The sequence below is a fragment of the Lagenorhynchus albirostris genome, chromosome 3 (genome assembly GCF_949774975.1).
Source record: "Lagenorhynchus albirostris chromosome 3, mLagAlb1.1, whole genome shotgun sequence".
Classification (NCBI taxonomy): domain Eukaryota; kingdom Metazoa; phylum Chordata; class Mammalia; order Artiodactyla; family Delphinidae; genus Lagenorhynchus; species Lagenorhynchus albirostris.
This window is the reverse complement of record NC_083097.1, coordinates 162,300,525-162,305,473: the sequence shown is the minus strand read 5'-3', so window position 1 is coordinate 162,305,473 and position 4,949 is coordinate 162,300,525.

Sequence of the window (4,949 nt, the reverse complement as noted above, 5' to 3'; positions counted from 1 at the left end):
CCTTAAAAGAAACAAAACACGCTACGACATGGATGAACCTTCAGGACATTATGATACGCTAAGTGAGCCAGTCACAAAAAGGACAAACACCATATCATTCCATTTGCTTGAGATCCTTAGAGGAGTCAAATTCATAGAGACATAAAATAGAATGTTGGGTGCCAGGGGCTGGGGAGGGGGAAGGAGGAGTTAGTGTTTAACGGGTATAGAGTTTCAGTTTTACAAGATGAGTTCTGGAGATAGATGGTGGTGATGGTTACACAAAATATGGAAGTACTTAATGCCACTGAACTGCACACCTAATTGTGGTCAAGATGGTAAATCTTATGTCATGTAGATGTACCACAATTGAAAAAAGAAGGGATTTTTCCCACCTTAAATTAACCCTGCCTGGTGCATTGAACCTTTCAGTTTTCTATTTATCATTCAATTGATGGATCACAAAAGCTTGGTGCTGCTTATGTGGCAAGATTCTCATCCCCTGAAGCTTGAGGATTTTCCCTCTTCCTCAACACTCTAGTGAACACTGGCCCCATTTCCAGCTGCCAAGTCCTGCCTTTAAAAAAAAAGTTATTTAGTTTTTGGCTGAGTTGGGTCTTCGTTGCTGCGTGCAGTCTTTCTCTAGTTGCGGCGAGCGGGGGCTACTCTTCGTTATGGTGCACGGGCTTCTCATTGCAGTGGCTTCTGTTGCTGCGGAGCATGGGTTCCAGGTGCGTGGGCTTCAGTAGTTGTGGTGCGTGGGCTCAGTAGTTGTGGCTTGCAGGTTCTAGAGCGCAGGCTCAATAGCTGTGGCGCACGGGGTTAATTGCTCCACAGCATGTGGGATCTTCTTGGACCAGGGCTCGAACCCATGTCCCCTGCATTGGCAGGCAGATTCTTAACCACTGCACCACCAGGGAAGCCCAAGTCCTGCCTTTTTTTGATCAGAGGTTTTCTCTTGCAACCGGAGTCTGTTTTGCCTTCGTTGTGGCAGCCAGAAGTACTTGGCAATTAAAGTCCCCCTGGGAGCAGCCTTCTACAAATGACTGACTGGAGTCGGTGAATCAGTACCCCAACTCTCTCACCCCTCAGGTGGGATAACTCTCAGGGATGTGTTCTACACTGGCTGCCAGACTTTCCCAGAGGGATTAAGCTCTAGTTACCCATGGCAGTAACTCTCTTGCCAATGCATCATTTACTGTCTGCCTTCTCTTCCCTGTCTTACATCTGTACTCTCTACTGACGCTTCCAGGGGTTACTTTCTAAATAGTCAATTTATCTCACATCCTTGTCTCAGCTTCTGGGGGAATTCAAATTAAGATGCTCTCAAAGTAGATTGAATATGTTAAGTCTATCCATCTTGAACTTGTGTGTGTGTGTGTGTGTGTGTGTGTGTGTGTAGAAAGCACAATTTAGAAAGGCAAAACTTTACAAGGAGTTGGCATTGCCCCAACACAAGAAATTGTCTTGACCTCCCCTATAGCACGTGGAATAGGACTCCAGTAGAGTTATGTGTCCTAGAAATGGTTGAATTGCTTTGTGATTTGAAGCAGGTGAAGAAAACCAAAGAATTGTGTTTGCCATCAACACAGGATTGCTAACGGTTCTTTTTAGTGTTTTGGAAGAGGGTTATGGAGGAGTTGGCAGCTCCCCATCTCTGTTCCACGTGCAACTGGATGGAACCACAGACATTTCTGAGTGCAAAGAACAAATGCACAACTACTATGTGCCCGTGGACACCGTCCAAGGAGAATTTCCATTTTCTGACCCCACTTTGGAAATGACAAGGCTGTCAATATCTGTAAAAGACTGAGGAATTTCCTTGCCAATCTAACTTCAACTGGAAGAAATCTCTTGGTCTTCCAGCTCAGGAGCACCTGTGATGCTTGGCACCATACCTGGCTTGGTTGCTCCGGGGGATGATGGAGTGGCTCGTGACATCCTGAGTTACAGCCTCTGTAGGGACTGCCAGCCCACTGATAGGTATATCATTGCTCCTGTGCCAACCACTGACATCCATGGAGTTCAGGACTTGAACAATTGCCTCTTCCTAGGGGTTGGTCAAGAAATAGAAGCAGAAAATGGTTTCTTTTTTCTTATTGCACAGAAGTTGCCTGGATTTCAAGGCAAATGATTTTAAGACAAATGCTTGATTGGCCTTTAGGAGGAAGTTTCTTGGTTTTTTTTCTCACTGTCAGAGCAATCTGACAGGGAGATCAACCAGGGCTCAGCAGTACTTTGGAACCATCTGAATGAGGGGGAAATCAAGGTCCTGTGGTGACAGTTTTGGATTTTGTGAAGAACCTAGGAATTCTTTTGGTCAAGTTGCCAGGTTGTAAGCGGAGATCAGAGGCTAACTCTGTGGAAATTTCAAACTCTAGCAGGAGACTTCTGCAGCCTGGTGTGCAGGGACAGAAATGTGCAGATACACAATTATAATTTACTTCCCCCATTAAAACAGATTTATAAGGCATCTCTTACTGATTTCGCACAGGAGTAGCATAAAATGTTGTTGCCACCTAGACATAGACCCCAGCTCTGTGTGTGCATCCCCCAGCTTCTTCAAGCTTACCTGCTACTTGCTCACACCTGTGACCTTCAGAGGGTCGCTCATTAGTACTGGCGCCACGCTCCTCATACAGAATACCAGAAGTACCTGGGAGTTTGTCTCACTTCCCCATCCTGGGTGGCCAATTGCTGATGGACTTAGGAGTCTGTTGTGGACTGAAAATTTGTGTCCCCTCCTCCCCCCACCTTATGTGTTGAAGCCCTAACCCCCAAATGTGAATGCATTTGGAGATGGGGGCTTTATGAGATAATTAAGGTTAAATGAGGTATTAAAGGTGGAGCCCTGATCAGATAGGATTTGGGCTTCAGATAGGAGGGCTTCCCTGGTGGCGCAGTGGTTGAGAGTCCGCCTGCTGATGCAGGCGACATGGGTTCGTGCCCTGGTCCAGGAAGATCCCACATGCCGCGGAGCGGCTAGGCCCGTGAGCCATGGCCGCTGAGCCTGCGAGTCCGGAGCCTGTGCTCCGCAACGGGAGAGGCCACAACAGTGAGAGGCCCGCGTACTGCAAAAAAAAAAAAAAAGAATAGGAGGAGACACCAGATAGCTCTCTCTTCCCACATGCACCGAGGAAAGGTCACGTGAGCACACAGTGAGAAGGTGGCTGTCTGCAACCCTAGGGGAGAGTCTTGTTTTTTCTGTTGTTATTGTTGTTGTTGTTGTGTTTGGTACGCGGGCCTCTCACTGTTGTGGCCTCTCCCGTTGCGGAGCACAGGCTCCAGACGCGCAGGCTCAGCAGCCATGGCTCACGGGCCCAGCCACTCCACGGCATGTGGGATCCTCCCGGACCGGGGCACGAACCCGTGTCCCCTGCATCGGCAGGCGGACTCTCAACCACTGCGCCACCAGGGAAGCCCGGGGGGACAGTCTTTATTAGACATCCACCCTGCTGGCACCTTGATCTTGGACTTCCAGGCTCCATAATTGTGAGAAATAAATTTCTGTTGTTTAAGTCACTCAGTCTGTGGTACCAAAGTGTTAAAAAAAAACCAGGCTCTTTTGCCTGGGTATAATTTATATACCTGCTGGATCAGTTTGAGTTTGGGACTTCACCTGACATTGGACCCTTGTGTGTGGATTCTTCCTTTTCCCTGTCCTGCTTCTCCCACTCCCTTCATGGTTATGTTGGGAGTGCTTCGTAATAAGTTACTTGCACCTGAATCTTTGTTTCAGGTTCTGCTTCTGGGAAAATCTGACCTAAGAAATCAGTGATGCAGAACCTTGCCATAGGGCAGCTCAGTTCTGAGTTGAGGACACAGAAACTGCTGGGAAAAACTTGCAGAGCTTTTGTAGTTTCTATTAATCGGAGTTCTGATTCTCCTTGGGCATTAGTTAGATTAAGCGATGCAGCTGCTACAACAGGCAAGTTCTGAAATCTCAGTGGCTGAACACAATAAAGATTTATCTCTTACTTGTGTGTAGTTGGAGTAGGTTGGGCAGCCCTCTTCCATCTTATAGCTGTACCAAATGGAGCACATGGTTTCCAAGGTTGTCGGGCAGAGGGGAAACATCGGTTCTTAACTGCCTCTGTCAGTAAATTGGTACAGCCTCTGTGGAGGTCCCTCAAAAAATTAAAAATAGAGTTACCATATGAACCAGCAACCCCACTCCTGGGCATATACCCAGACAAAACTATAATTCAAGAAGAGACATGCAACCCTATGTTCATAGCAGCACTATTTACAATAGCCAAGACTTGGAAACAACCTAAATGTCCATAGACAGTTGAATGGATAAAGAAGATGTGGTACATATATACAATGGAATATTACTCAGCCATGAAAAAGAATGAAATAATGCCATTTTCAGCAACATGGATGGAACTAGAGGCTACCATTCTAAGCCAAGTAAGCCAGAAAGAGCAAGGCAAATACCGTACGATATCACTTATATGTGGAATCTAAAATACAAGACAAATGAACATATCTGTGAAATAGAAACAGACTCACAGACATAAAGAAGAGACTTGTGGTTGCCAAGGGGGAAGAGGGGTGGGGGAGGAAAGGATTGGGAGTTTGGGATTGGCAGATGCAAACTGGTATATGTGGGATGGAAAAACAACAAGGCCCTACTGTATAGCACAGGGAACTATATTCAATATCCTGTGATAAACCATAATAGAAAAGAATATGAAAAAAATGTGTGTATATGTATAACTGAATCACCTAGCAGTACAGCAGAATTTAACACAATGTTGTAAATCAACTGTACTTCAATAAAATATAAAAAAATGAAAGAAACTTGACACAAAATTGTACATATTGTAAGATTCTGGTTATATGGATTTCAAGAACAGGCAAAACTATTCTATGGTGGTAAAAGTTGGAATAGTGAGTTGTCTCTAATTTGGGGTATTGACTGGAAGGTAACATGAAGGGGACTTATTGGGTGCTAGAAATTTCTA